The 16110-nt window shown below is 47.1% G+C and overlaps 1 protein-coding gene across 2 annotated transcripts in view; it reads left to right on the top strand.

The window, feature by feature from the left end:
- SIRAL2 (SIR2 antiphage like 2) overlaps nt 1–16110 on the top strand; it is a 748558-nt gene that overhangs the window by 685980 nt on the left and 46468 nt on the right. The window lies entirely within an intron of this gene.

Raw genomic sequence — 16110 nt, 5'->3', positions numbered from 1 at the left:
ATATCAAACAGCCAATCATTTGTTTCCTTTTTGTCAAAACTGCATCTTTTCCACCATTTTAGAAAAATCTCACTTCTCAAACTGCCATTTCACATACAGAGACCATATGAGTGCATCCAGACCTCCCTTCAAGATGCTTAGAGTGTGGATTGTGGGACACAGATATATTTTCTGGAGCCAAAGGTATGCAGAAAACAGAGGCATGGACAAAGACCTAGCGTTACCAAATGTAGACATTAAATGGATTGGACAGAGAGGGTTAAAGTGCCTCCAATTGATGCCATTGGTTAAATCCTTTGTGCATCTCCAACACCCTGACCTCATGATTGTGCACTGTGGTGGCAATGACCTAGGCACTTTCACTGGGGTAGGTCTGGAAATGCTTATAAAGGACACCTTTATTGAATTGATGTCAGCGATTGATGTCCGCAAGATCGCTGACATCCACGACAGCTTCAACACCACGTCCGCCCCGACTACGCAAGACACCATCTCCCCTGTGAACACCACCTCCTGGACCAGCGTAAGCGACGACGACACACGCAAGGTCATGAACTCCATCCACTCAGGATCTCCTTCAGACCCGTGCACACACCACGTATTCAACAAAGCAGACGCAGCCATCGCACCCCAACTATGGAAAGTCATCAACATCTCCTTTGAAACAGCGACATTCCCGGAAAGCTGGAAGCACGCTGAAATCAACGCCCTCCTCAAGAAACCTAAACTTAAACCCCAAGGACCTTCAGAAGTTCCGGCCCATCTCCCTGCTCCCTTTCCCGGCAAAGGTAATGGAGAAAATCATGAACATGCAACTGACCCGCCACCTCGAAGACAACAACATCCTGTACCCTTCCCAGTCAGGATTCAGACAAAACCACAGCACCGAGACAGCCCTCATCGCTGCCACAGACGACATCAGGCTCCAACTAGACAACGGCGAAACATCAGCCCTCATCCTCCTGGACCTGTCGGCCGCCTTCAACACCATCTGCCAATGTACTCTAAAGACACGTCTCCTAGAAGATGAATCCAATGGAAGGCCCTCGACTAGACCACGTCCTTCCTCTCCGGCAGAACACAGAGCGCCCGCCTCTCACCCTTCCAATCCAAAGCCACGGACATCATCTGCGGCGTCCCCCAGGGCTCATCCCTCAGCTCAATGCTGTTCAACGTCTACATGGCCACCATCACACAAGTTGCCCGCCACCATGACCTCAACATTATCTCCTACGCCGACGACACCCAGCTCATCCTCTCCCTCACCAAGGACCCACACACCGCCAAAGCCAACCTCCACGAGGGAATGAAGGCCGTCGCCAACTGGATGAGGAGCAGCCGTCTAAAGCTGAACTCGGACAAGACGGAGGTCCTCATCCTCGGACCCAACCCCTCAGCCTGGGACGACTCCTGGTGGCCGATCACTATGGGAACAGCACCAAGACCCACAGATGCAGGCAACCTAGGATTCATCCTCGACTCCTCCCTCTCTATATACAAACAGGTCAACGCTGTCTCCTCCTCCTGCTACAACACCCTCCGCATGCTCCGCAGGATCTACAAGTGGATCGCGACCGAAACAAGAAGAACAGTGACACATGCCCTCGTCAGCAGCAGACTAGACTATGGCAACGCACTCTACGCAGGAATCCTAGCCAAACACCTACGACGACTACAACGCATCCAAAACTCCTTTGCCAGACTGATCGTCAACGTCCCCCGCCGCAACCACATCACCCCCACCTGAGAAGCCTCCACTGGCTCCACGTCGACAAGAGGATCACTTTGAAGCTCCTCCACCACGCACACAAAGCACTCTAAACCGCCGGACCAGCCTACCTGAACAGCAGACTCAACTTCCACTCCCCCACCCGCCAGCTCCGCTCTGCCAGCCTCGCCCTCACTGCTGTCCACCGCATCCAATCTGCGACCTTCGGCGGCAGATCCTTCTCCTACTTCGCCGCCAAGACCTGGAACACCCTTCCCACCCACATACGGCAGACCCAAGATCTATTTGCCTTCAGAAGACTCCTCAAGACCTAACTCTTCGAACAGTAGAGGCACCCCTCCCTTCCCTCAGCGCCTTGAGACCCTCACAGGTAAGTAGCGCACTTTACAAGTAGTCTGATTGATTGATTGAGGTCACTTTTTCCCCAAACTGCCTTTGTCTATTCTAACATATGCTAAAGGCAGAAATGGAACTGGTCCAATCAATTTTGTCCACAGATTGAGAAAGCTAGGAAACATGTCAATAAATCTGTTCCTGTTTTTCTCCGGGATTATAGGATGGGGTCCATTTACCACAACAATCTGCGTTTCAATATGGATGGCATCTATGGGAGAGATGGTGTACATTTTACAGATGAGGGTAACAGAGTCTTCCTCTTGAACTTTAGACTCTGCAAATGTACTTACTTGTAGGTACCAAAATCTCTCAATAAACACAAATCCTCTTTTTAGAGCAACCCAAGAACTAAACACAAAAGCTTGATGTATATCTGAAAAATATTATTATTTTTTGCTTGGAGTCACGCACCCAACACGTCAGTCGTGCACCCAACGCATAGAAGTCTTGCACCAAACATGCTGGAGTCGCGCACCCTACATGTTATGAGTTGTGCACCCAACGCGTGGACACCAGGGGGCCGCACTGAGGGCCGTGCTGGGTGCATGACTCCTAATTTTATCGTAAAAAAAAAAATAGCCCTATCACTAATTTCTATTATCCCCGGGGACCCCATCCCCCTGGACTTATACAAAACGTTGGGAACCGTGGGGGGAGCCCCAATGCCCCCACGGTCCCGCCAGCTCCCCTCCGTCCTTTGGGAGCCGGCATTGCCTTTCCACATGGGGAGCTGCTAACATGCAGCTCCCTGTGTGGAAAAGCAATCAAGTTTGGATTTTAAAAGAGAGAGCAGGTTTCCATGCTCTCTCTTTCAAAATCCAAACCAAGTTTGCTATGGAAGGGCGAAAGCCTCGGCTCCCGCTCTTCCATAGCAAACAGCAGTGTCCTGGGGGTGGGCACCCCGAGACACTGCAGGAACCGGCCCTAGCTATAAAATGGATAGTGCAATCTGGTGTTTATATATGTGTTAAAAAATGTGCAGATCTAAATGTTTATAAAAATTATTATTTACAAAAATTCATGTTGGAATGAAGGCGACCGTTATCCCCTAATGGGTAACTGCAGCTTAATTGTATTAGTACATATACTACACTGCAGTATGCAGCAAAAGAAATGTTGCTAATAGAAAATGCACCTCCAAATCATTCCGCATGGCACTTCTATGGGCACAAAGGGACACTGATTCTACAAATGAGTACGGAAATGCTCACTGGAGTTCATTCCTTTCGGGGTCTTACTATCCAAATTTAGGATGTAGCTCGTTTCCATTCTCCTCAACTTGGCTTCTCTATTGCCACCCCTTCTCTCAACCGGTATTGCATCAAACAACCAATAGCTGAAATCCTCCAGCTTGCTCCCATGCATTATTGAAAGTGTTGTGCCACCGGGTATGTTGTGTCACAATTGGTGATTGCCCGCATGTGCTGGAGTATTCGCTTGTGGACCTGCAGCTTGGTGCTGCCCACGTAATGCAGGCCACAGGAACACTCCATTACATAGATGTCAAACTCCGTTTTGCAGGTGAGATGTTGCGATATGCATATGGGTTTGGGTGAGAATGGGCTGCTGTAAGACAAATGATTAACCCCATATCTACAGGCCTTACATGTGATACAGCGATAGAACCCTTTTCTAGCTGAGAGCCAGGAGCCAGATGATATTACTTTTGAGCTGCTACTGACCAACATGTTGCTCATGGACTGAGCTTTCCTAAATGTGATAATGGGTTTCTTGGGGAGCTGATTGCCTATAACTTTATCTGCCACAACCAGTGGCCAATTCTTATTAACTATCCGTGGAGAAGTGTGGCTCACTGGTTAGAGCAGGCAGACCCTGGAGCAGAGGTCAGACCCGGGACCAGGGTTCAATTCCCGACGCGGCAGGGTCTTGAGCTCAAATGTCCATGGACTCGACAATTCTCGCTTCGGTGCCTGACCTATCATGGGTTCACACTCTGCAACTCTGGGCTTTAAGCTTGCTTAATCTCCACAACGGCCCCCCGCGGTGGGATGCCTGGCTTTCACCTTGTGGATGCTCTGTAGGGGCAATCTCACAGGGAAAAGCCAGGACGGGTTCCCAAGGCAAGCGCGGAGATACCCCTTCGGGGGTCGATTCTGGCGCTATATAAGAAACATAATAATAATAATAATAATAATCTGCCTCAATTCTTTATGCTGTTGATTAAAGGTCAGGATTAAACGTGTTTCCTGATTTGTTCCCTGCTGCAAGATAGTTTTGTTGGCCGTCTTTTCCGCTAATGCCTTAGCCTGACTTATGGCATTTGTCCTAGCTATCGCTGTTTCAAGAATCTTTTCTGTATAGCCCCTGGCTGAGCTCGTCAAGAGCACCAGGGCGCTGTGCGTGCCCCCAGCACAGCGGGGGAATTAGGCAAGGGGTTAAAGCTATTCAGACACATCTCAAAACACAGTCCAAACTATGTAAGGCATCAATCAGGCGGTGGCATAAACTCAAGGATGGTGACTTTGAGTCAGCCCTTGATCTATTTCCCTAATATTCCAGAAACTGATAACAACAGGGCAGTCCTGCAGCTTAACGACTGGCTGCCGATCAGCTACCTCCAGAGAAATTAGTAATGGTCAAAAGAGTTGACCTTGTCACCGTGGTACACTCCAGAACTCAGGAGCTTAAAGATCATCTGCAGAGGAGCTGAGCGTCTTTGGAGACAAGATTATGACAATCAAAAGAAAATTACCTATAACCACACCGTTTTGCAATATAAGGAGGCAATCACTGCCGCAAAAAAACAGTTTTTTACCTCAAACATAAAGGAGGCGGGCAATTCCACAAAGGAACTGTTCAAATCCGTAAATATGTTAGCCAAACCTCAACAGGACAACGCTTTTAAACCTGATCAAACCATATGTAACAAACTGGTCAGGCATTTCCAAGAGAAGGTGCAAGGAATCTATAATGATTTCCCAACTCTCTATAAAATCTGGTGCACCCACCGATCCTTGTCCCCCTCCATTATGCATCAGGCGGCCCACAAGATCAGTGAAAATCTTACCCCAGTTGTGAACCAAGTCTTAGTTTCTGTGAGATATCCAAAAACCTGGAAAATGGCATCACTTTCTCCTCGTTTAAAGAAACCAAGCCTAGACCCCAATGATCTCAAGAACTACCGCCCCATTGCTGGCCTACCTATCATGGCCTAATCCTTGCCGCCGAAGAGATCCGTGAGGTGGTGGATGAGGGCAGAAGGGTGATTATTATTATTATTATTAAATGGGTTTTATTAAGCGCAGACTACCCGGAGGCCTCGTAGCGCTGGGACTGAGACTCCAGCTAGGAACTCCTAGAGGGCAGTCAACCTCGGCAGGAACTAAATCTCTCCATTGGCTGCCCATCAAACAGCGTATAGAATGTCGATCTTTAAGCCTTGTGCACTAGGCAATTCACGGTGGCGGTGTCAAGGACCTTCAAAAACTATTTATACCACAGGTCCCCTCACTTGCTCTCAGATCGGCCGGTCTAGGTCTTATTAAAACAACAAAGATAAGATGGGCGATGTGGGGGGGGGAGCAATAACACACTGTGCGAACAAGCTCTGGAACAAACTGCGACTTCCTATGAAGCTCCAGCCCAACTTTCAGCTATTTAGAAAGAGTTTGAAAACCTGGCTATTTACAGCCATTTAGGTTTTTATTACAGAGCTTACCTGCCCCCACGCCTCAGCGCCAAGACGCCTCTGCATTCGAGCGCTTTACAAGCATAAAAACATAAACATAAACATAAATAAAGCTGCCTGGGCCAATCAGAATGCTCCATTTTTAAATTGGCGCTCCCGCGAGGGGCTCTCCTTGCGGACTTAACCATCCAGATATACAATTATTTTACTTCTTACCCTTAATTTCTCAAAAACTACTGAGCGGATTTTCACCAAATCCCACATAGCACATTCTCCAAACCAAAATCTAGCTTACTGCCAAATTTGGAGTAATTCAGTTTGTCAGTTTTTAGGAACTTCTCTTTTTTCTCTGTCCGCACTTCATGGATCATCCCGAAACTTTTCAGGAAGCAGCTGAGGTGGATGCACTTTGCTATTAGATAGGTCTGTGAAGATTCGTCAAATGGGGCCAAAGTTATCAGCAAACCAAAAACACTCTTTCTAAGGAAAAAGGAAAAACAGACCTATAACTACTTATGTCAATAAATATAAATCCCCTCCTGTCTTGCTTCAGTCAAAATCCACCATGCACAGAACGCTGTTCTTCCAAAATAAACTTTATTTTACCACTACGCCTAGTGGCGGTCGCCGTTAGTAGTTATAGGTCTGTTTTTCCATAGAAACCACTGACAAAGGCAAAGAGCCGAAACATGTTTGTGTGAGATAGTGCTGCAATAAAGGATTCACAAATGCCGTGCAAGTGCCTGATGATTTTCCATTGGTGATACTACAAGCATTTTGGCATGAGTTCCACCCTGACAGACATTGGCATCCACTGCAAGACGAGCTGCTATTGTAGTGAAGGCAGAAAAAGGATATATCACAGCTACTTCAGTTCTTGCATATACCGGTCTATTCCACCTCCAGGCGCTACTGCAGGTCAATGAGTACAAGCTCCGTTCTAAATGTAGCTATAAACAGAGGGGCAGATTTATGACGACTGGGCCATCCCTGCAAATCAGCAGAGATACGCCAAATAAGATGCGTCATGCAAGTTTACCCTTGGGCCACCACAGATGCACCACATTTACAATGCGGCGCATCATGGCGCAAGGGTAAACAGATGCGTGATCTCGTCGGAAGAGTGGCGTCGGAAGAGTGGCGCATTGCTGGAGTCGTGTCGCAAGCATAACGCAACTCGAGCAATGATTGTGGTCTGCCCATACACAACGTGGTGTGTCAAGCCTTATGCCTGCTTCAAGCAGGCGTAAGGTTTTGACGCAGCGGCGCCATAAAAGTGACTGAGTGAAATCTTGTAGATTTCACTCAGGCACTTTTCCAAGGCGTCCCTGTGCCGGAACGCTCACATGAACCCTGACGCAGGTTTCATGTGATGCAGGGCTTCACAACGTGACGCATCTCCCTAGATACGTCATGTTGTTAATCCGTCGCAGCATAGTGCTAGCTTTACGCCGCTGCTGCGTCACAGAAGTGACGCAAAGGCAGTGCAAAAACATGCCCCAGAGTTTCCAAATATCAGAAACTCTAATGATCACACTCCAGGATATTCTTCAGTGGCTTTTATTTTCAGCGGCAAAGCATTTTGCGACTAGACTGTCTTTGTCACAGCCCCTATTTACACGTGCCCTACTCCCCCTTAAAAACACTTTAAAAACTGATGGACATAGAACCCACACTCAAATACACATGAAGTTGTTATGTTAGACAACAGACAATGAGATGATATCTGTCTATTTGTGATAAATTTGTCCTTTATATTATACTAGCAGCTCGTCCCGACGTTGTCCGGGTATGAATTGCTGCGGGCCCGTAGTATATTGTTTTGTAGGATTTCGTTTTGATAGCATTTCTTATCTGTGACAGGCCTGTGAAACGCTCCAATTCACAGTGCACTGCTGTTGCACTTAATAGTGTGCGTTCAGTAGTGTGTGAACTCGAGTTTCCCTACTTTATTTTTCCTTGCAATATTATATAGCGCGAACTCGACAACATGGCATGACCACAATTTACATTACAGAAGAACACATTCATTTGTGGTAGGCACGGGCAGACAAAGCGATTTGCCAGGAATCACAGGGTGTTGAGCTGATGCCGAGATTCGAACGTAGCTCCCCAGCTCTAAAGTTCGCAATTCTAGAATTTGTGGCGGGAGGTGTGTCTAAAAGTGTATGTCGGTGCTGGCCATCAATGAGAGAGACCTGTGCATTTTTCAAATGGGTGGTGAAAAAATATGAGCATGTTGCTGGAGATGTGGGCCGCCGTGCCACCAATGTACTTACCGGGGAGGGTAAACACCCATTATTCCGCAACTTTCTTTCCACATACCATCACTCTGCATACTTTCATTACAAAAGTACCATGACTCCTCAATGCCATTATAACGCATGCCATTACATTTTATATGTTTTTTACCACGCATACATTTACGAAATTCGTTGTAAATGCATGAATGGTAAAAGCATGTTTTTTTTAATGTTTGGATACGGTAAGTATGGGTATAGGGGTATATGTTTTGGGGTACTGAGGTATATGTTTTGGGGTGTCATTTGAGATAAAAGAAAAACAACTATTAAAGGAGGGTCAAGGGGAATATATTTATAGACCATCCAAGTCCAAAACCCCTATTAGAACTATAAAGAACAGGAAGAACTTGAAGGTCTGAAAAAAGAAAAAAGAAAGAAGCTGAGTCCTCAAGGTCTTCAGTGAAAAAACTAAGCACTGGTACTACACTGAACCAGACCCACGTGGTCGAAAGACATTAGAAATACGATAGAGATCCTATCAGCCCACCCTTTTGGCGGAGCCTCGTCATGTAGGACATCTAGAACCCAATTGGTGTATCCATGCCCAGATGAATTGGCTAGATATCACACTATTGTGGTTCACAAGATGGAAGTGTCCACGCCACTGGCGGTGCTGGTACAGTGCAGTGCAGTAAAAAATGAGTGAGTGACATTGAAATGACGGTCAAGGCAAATGAAAGATCCCTTTATTATTATTCACCTGGACGTCATATTAAAAAGGTTGCAAAACAGTGTGACAAAATCACTGTCTACTTTGCTGTATGGTTGATAAGGCCAACATGTTTCTGCCATAAGGTGACACTACACCGGCATTCTTCAGGGCCATTAGTATAGAAATTGCTACTGCAAAGATACACTCTGTTTGAAAAAGTGAGGTGTCAGATCAAAATAAGTCTGTCAACAGTAAATGTTGACAGACCCCGCTCTCTCCGTCGGTACCTCTCGGCAGAGAGGTACCGACGGAGAGAGCGGGGCCTCATTCTCCGAGCCGTTGCCAGGTGAGGTGAGGCTTGACTCCCACACATTGCTGGGGACTGCATCCTCTGTCAGCATTTGGTTCAAGAGGATACGGTAGGATGGTCTAATTGACCACATTTACTGTTGACAGACTTATTTTGATCTGACACCTCACTCACACCACGTGGGTCTGCTTCAGTGTAGTACCAGTGCTTAGTTTTTTCACTGAAGACCTTGAGGACTCAGCTTCTTTCTTTTTTCTTTTTTCAGACCTTCAAGTTCTTTCTGCTCTTTAGTGTCATTTGAGATGTCATCAGTGATGTCATCAGTGATGTCACTGACCATGTCATGAATGATGTAATATGTGACATCATCAGCAGTGGATTGCGGGTGCGCGAAATATAGTTAGTACAACTAACTATATAGGAGCAATTTCAATGGTTTTTTAAATGCTAATTCCTAACTATATAAGGCCTGAACCCTATGGTTTTTTAAGTGAATTTGCAAGGTTTTTAAAATGCTAATTCCTAACTATATAAGGCCTGAAACCTATGGTTTTTTAAGTGAATATATATATGAATACACATATATACAAACATATATTTGATGTTTTAATAATGTACTTTTACAATGTATATAACTTTACCACACATGCATTTGCATTATAATGGCATGCGTGATAAAGTCATATGCGTTGTAAAAGTTTTAGACATGATGTCTTTGCGGAGTAATAGTCCAGCGTTATAAAAATTGCGGTGTGATGGTATGCGGGATGCTGATTTGCGGAATATCATCACATATTCCTGGTGGAGGGATAGTCCCTTTCTTTCTATTTCCATGGAGGCGGGCCTTGAGTCCGGATGTGCGTGGTGCGAGGCCTGTGCGCAACAGAAGTGGAAAATCTCCAGTGTGCGCTTCAGGCGTCACCGGAAGTTAAGGCGAGATTACATTTCCGGTAAACAACACAAAGAGAGAAGACCAGGTCCAAAATGGTGTGTTGTCCTGACTGGTGCAAGAGGATAACGCGGATACGTGTGTGGAGAAGTGTGTTGCGTCACAATAGGCTAAAAAAGTCCCATCAGACCACCCTCGTGGCGGCATATCATCATGTGGGAAAGGGCAATTGCTCCGTGTGCCGCCCGTGCCATCAAGAGACGGTGCGGAATTGGAAACCGGTGCATTTAGCCACAATTGTGCGCAACCTACAATACAGAGAAAGCGCAGTGCTTAAAGAAAAAGTGCTTAATTAAAAATGACTACCTAGACTAAAAAAAAAATTTCTTAAAGATAAGTGTAGGTGTCAAGATTAAAACCCGCGCCTGGTAGTGAGACTGTGAGGCTACATTATGGCGCTGTGTAGTATGGTCGACTAGTTTCAGCTAGATAGAGTGTTTCTCCAGCTTTCATCAGGACCTTGTAAGTTGGTCAGCTACTGCAATACAGTGTGAGAAGGTATACAGAAGTGCAAACACATTAGTTTCACACAACAGCGTACAATGTACTTTAGGAAGACAAATATCTCCCAGAGACTTAGAACCTCAGTATCCAATGTAGGCAGGAAAGGAATCTTCTTCCCAGCTTTATGTGGGTGAAGACCTCATCTCGCCCGGCAACCGCTCGGGAAATTGAGGCCCCGCTCTATCCGTCGGTGCCCATCGCTCTGAGTCGAGCGGAAGGGGAGGTTACATTTCCTGCATAATGGCCCCTGTTTGCGCTCCTTCTGGCCCTTGGGAATAGCGCCATGCCTGACCTCCATACAGTAAAGCAGGTGCAGGTCACTGGGAGCGCGGGGCAAGCACACCCGTAGCTGAAATGTACAGAACCTCGGAGGAAAAAACAATAAAATATTGGGCACAACGCTCGCTTTTTTTTCCGTAATCCCGCGCCCCACAGACGCCCACGCCCCCAGCACACGCTCACAGCACACGATATGAGACATGGCATGAAGGGTGGAACGTACCACACGCCCCCAGCAATTGTCACGCCCCCAGCACACGCCCACAGCACAACACAGACATGCCCACAAGGGACTACTTTGCTGGCACGGTTCTTTTACCTTTTAAATGTATATGTTGGGCGTCTGCATAGCCTATGTCCTTCTGCTGCAACTGCCCTTTCCAACGCTGTATTGGGTGTTGTGATTGGTGCTGTGGTTCCTGAGATTACCCACCTCAAAGGTTTGGGCTCTCTCTTTATTATATTAGTGTAGATAAACTCCAAATTTGCAGAAATTCCAAGGATGCAACAAGAAAATAAAGTACAGGAACCACATCATTTTCTGAGAAACGCATCAATCAAACTTCTCATTCTGGTGTGTTGAGCATCGACTGAACTTATTTACCAATTATTTACCTCTAATTGACCAAGATGGAGAGATACCATACTACACAATAAATACAGTAAAAGGACAAACAATGTGTGAGGTTCATTTTTTCTGATAAGGGCATCCACCATCTTTGCAATTACACCTTTAAACATATCATTATATCTTATGTCAACTCCTCATGTTCAATGACACCCCTCAAGCAACATCATAGCTCGGTGCTCTGGACACTAGACCCCACTCGCAGCTGTGCCAGCTGAGCTCTGGACTCCAGCAACTCCGCCCTCTGAATGCTACCCAAAAACAGTGGCTCCAAACTCTTGAGCCCATGGCTCCAGTAACTTTGGTCAGGGGTTTTTACTAGGAATCCTAGCAGGGCCATGACACTAACAGAACCGGGCCAATTTGCGTGGGTAAAATATATAAACGCCATAGTTCAATTAAAGCAGCTACAGATTTTCACATTCTCTTCCCACAATTATTATATTTCATTATTTCTCTTGTAGGGGCTGGCTCAACAGATACCAAACGAAAAAGTGTGAAAGATTCACCAAAAGCATTCTGCCAGGCTGATGATGGTAAATGTATTATAAGTATTTCTTATAATCATAAACATAAACTTAGCAGCTTTCCTTGCATGTGTCTGTACTATGAAATTCCTTCTCTAGAGGGTGAATCCAGGTTCACACCAGTAAAAGAACACCGACACTCCATAGCCAGCAAGTTTGGAAAATAATCAAAGGGCCTGATTTAGATCTCGGAAGACTCGTTGCTTCGTCACAACGGTGTCGGATATCCCGCCCGCCGAAATACAAATCAGTTTTAAAAAAAATATATATTTTTATTGTTTTTCATACACAACTAGCGTACAAGATGAGCAATCCAAATTATACATGGGTGTAGCCTCATCAGGCCCCAGGCCTGGATACATGACTCGCAACAGTACTTTCAAAACAGAACATTCAAATAATTGTTAACAGCCTGCTCATACTGCAAATTATTCCAGAGAAACATTATGATACTCGTGCTTACCCTGTAGATCGCATCATAAGGCCTTATCATAAATAGGTCAACTTGTACTATCCCCCCTCATCCCTCCCCCTTCCCATCCCGTCTCACCGGCGTGTCAATCAAGTCAACACATCTTAGCAATTCAATAAGTTAAAATAACTGAACATAGTCATGGTACCAGACATGCAGTAATATGGAATCTTGTGCCTATATTGGAAGTGGGGGGAAACCTTTTCCGTGCGCCTCGACACCACTATCATAGAACGGCTACACTACAATTCGTCATTCCCCACAGGTGCACTCAGCCCCGAATCAGAGTCCACCTCAGTTGTCCTCAGTTCTGCGACCAGGGCCTCCCATGCCTGCGCTGTTTCTAGTGCCTTATCATTGTGGGACCTTTGCGCCTGCTGTAGACGAACCACGCTCTCACTCTCAGCCCATGTAAGCAATTCTGCCCTCCATCTGATAATACTGGGCCCTCCCGGGGTCTTCCAATGGGACGTAATTTCTCTTTTGGCCAACACCAATCCCAAGTCCAGAAACTTGCTCGTCAATTTTTGTCTTGCTAGTGTGGGGAAACCAATGTAAGAGACAGGTTCCTTTATCTGGACTAATCTGTTGTTCCGTAATATCCTTTAGTAATGTGATGATGTCTTCCCAATAAGTACCTAACTGTGGGCAATCCCATAACATGTGCAAAAGGCCTGCATCCCTCAACCTGCAGCGGGGCACTGCGCGGTATCTACCCGAAAGTATTGGTTAATCTTCGCCGGAGTAAGGTGCGCCCTATACAATACAAAGAAATGAAACAATTGAAATCTAGCATTCCTAGTGCCCTTCCATGTCCTCCTAACTATTTGCCTTCAGGTCAACTCCGGTATTTCTTTATCCATATCTGCCTCCCCGTGGGAACGAAGTCTTTGCAGCGGCGACAGCCCCATCTCAATCATTCGCCTATATAGGCAGGTGACAGCTTTGTATGTACCTGCCGCCATCGTTACATATTGGCATGCAGTGCTTACCGGTGGTTCTAACAGGCCCGTTCCCCAGTATCTCAGAATAGCAGTAACTAAGGCCGTAAGGATTAAGTAGTGACCCCGTGGGAGTAAATATCTCTCCTGTAGTTCATCATAAGGCAATAAGACTCCATCACCGTACAGGTCCCCCACATCCTGCAGCCCGATATCCTCCCACACCACAAGGGCCGACCAATCTCCACCATGCGGAAGTGCCGTACACATGCCCAGCGGTATCTCTGGGGCATAAGGGTGCTGCACTCCTACTCTGCTATGATACCTTCTCCAACAAAGCCTCAGAGTGCGTTCTTCTACGGTTAATGAATCCACCCGAAGGTTTTGCTGCAAGATCACAAATGACAGGACGTGCAGTGCCACCTCTGGTTCGAATTCACGCTCAGGCCCCCTAAACTCCTGCGCTAATGCCTGGGTGAGCCCCTGGAACTGCGCAGCCAGGTAGAAAAGTTCCCGGGCCCGAAGGCCCTCATAACCGAGAACAGGTGGGGCCACTCCAAGCTATCAAATGCTTTAGCAATGTCCACCGAAAGGACCACCGCCTGACTGTCCGCTCCATGATCTCCGCTCAAAATACGTATTAACCTATATATACTACCGGCTGTATTGCGGGTAGGGATGAAGCCAACTTGATCAGGGTGAACCAAGTGTAACATGTGTGGGAGTAATCGGGTGGCCAGAATACGACTCAGAATTTTATAGTCAGTGGTGAGCATGGATAGGGGTCGGTACCCAGAAGGGTCCGTCTGGGCCTTCCCTGGTTTAAGCAAGGGTATAATAATGGCTTCCCTAGTCGAGGGCGGCAGCACCCCCAATCGCCTTGCTTCCTTAAACACCAATAGCAATCTAGGGGCAAGGATGTCGACATAAGCCGAATAAAACTCGATGGGCAGACCATCAACACCTGGAGTTTTGTTCCGGGCCAGATGTTTAATAGCGCATCGGACTTCAGCGAGCGTAATATCTCTGCCGAGAGAGTCCGCCTGTTCCTCGTCCACGGTGAGCAGCTCCAGGTCTTCCAAGAAAGCCTGCACCTCCGCTTCCCCGGACTGCAACTGGCTACTATATAAATCAGCATAGTAATCTCGAAAGCGAGCATTTATTTGATGATGGGTGTACTCCAACTGTCCCGATAGGGATGTCAATGCCAGTATAGGGACACATTTAGGGAGGGGGTTGGCCAGCCATGCCAGTAAGGTACCCACCTTGTCTCTTTCAGCTTGTGCTCGGGAAAAATAAGCTCTATGGTCGAAACAATGCAAGGGTTCCACTACCGCCGTTACCTTTTCCTTCAATTCCATGACCTCCTCCCGCATCTTAGGGTTAATAGAGTGCCTCCATTCAGCTCCCCTAAGATTCTCCTCTGCCTTGTCTATCTCACGCGACAGCGTTTTCCTCACTCCCACCCAATTGGCTATGCAGAATCCGCAAACCACCACCTTGAAAGCGTCCCATTCAAGAGCGGTTGCCGTAGCAGTGCCCTCATTGTCATTAAAGTACTGCTCTATGCCTGCCTCCAGGTCAGCTCTGAAGGCAGGTTCCTCCAGCATCTCAGAACGCAGCTGCCAGGTCGGGATTGCTGAGCGCTCCCTAGTCCAGCAGAAACTCACCAGCAACGGGTTATGGTCCGACACAGTGCGAGATAAGTATTCACTATGGACCACCAGGGGGGCTAGGTCTGCGCTACACAGTACTGCATCAAGTCTCACGTGCAAATTGTGTATAGCCGAGAAAAAGGAGTAATCACGTTCATCGGGGTGCTGCACTCGTCATATATCGATAAGTCCCCAGCTATACTGCCATTGGGCTCTAACCTTTGAGAGTTTATGTATCGGGCAGCTGGCATTGGCCGATGGGACCTATCCATGCTCACGTCTGCAATGGAGTTGAAGTCCCCTCCCAGCAACACCGGTCTCGTGAAGTAACCAGCCAGGGCATCAGACATGCGCTCAAAGAAAGTTGCTTGTTCTACGTTAGGGGCATAAACACTACAGAGGGTCACATCTCTCCAATGCAGGCGCCCCCTATCAGCCACATAACAGCCCTTCGGGTCTATCAACTGGTCCGTCAACTGGAAGGGGACCCAGGCCCTGACCCAGATCAGCACTCCCCTCGCAAAAGCTGAGTAGATAGCATAATAGAGCTGCCCCTGCCATCTGCGCTGCAATGCCAACCCCTCAGTCCTAGTCAGGTGAGTTTCCTGTAAAAAGACTATTTGCGCGTACCAGATACGAATGAACTTTATACCTACGCTGCATAGAGTGTAACCCCCGCACATTTTACATCAGGTAATGGACTCATTGCTCAGTAGCATAAAACGCCAAAACTCGCTATTCCTTCCTAGACACGCCGGTGAGTCCCCGTATCCAACTCTAACATCGCCTTGCCCCAACAATCCCACACCACCCTCTGCATCGCCCTTCCTCCCTAGAACAGGCACTAACATAGCAAATCCCGTCCAAACTAACCCAACAATTGCCCTTATGGAGTTAAAGGCGTACTAACTGGGACCATCCAGTGGGGGCTGGATAGAGCCTGGCAATCAATCAATCAGGTAAAACAACACCTAAGTATCGCCCCGAGGATCCCGTAGAACGTGACAATTCAAACCCCCCTCCTGCTTGCGATTAGCGCCCCCCAACGTTCAGCTAATACCTAAGTGCGTCATTTGAGGATCAAACTTGGACCACCCCCCACCCACAGCCACATGG

The sequence above is a fragment of the Lissotriton vulgaris genome, chromosome 7 (genome assembly GCF_964263255.1).
Source record: "Lissotriton vulgaris chromosome 7, aLisVul1.2, whole genome shotgun sequence".
Taxonomy (NCBI): domain Eukaryota; kingdom Metazoa; phylum Chordata; class Amphibia; order Caudata; family Salamandridae; genus Lissotriton; species Lissotriton vulgaris.
The sequence above is the reverse complement of the archived record's forward strand: the minus strand, read 5'-3'. Positions and strand labels throughout refer to the sequence as shown.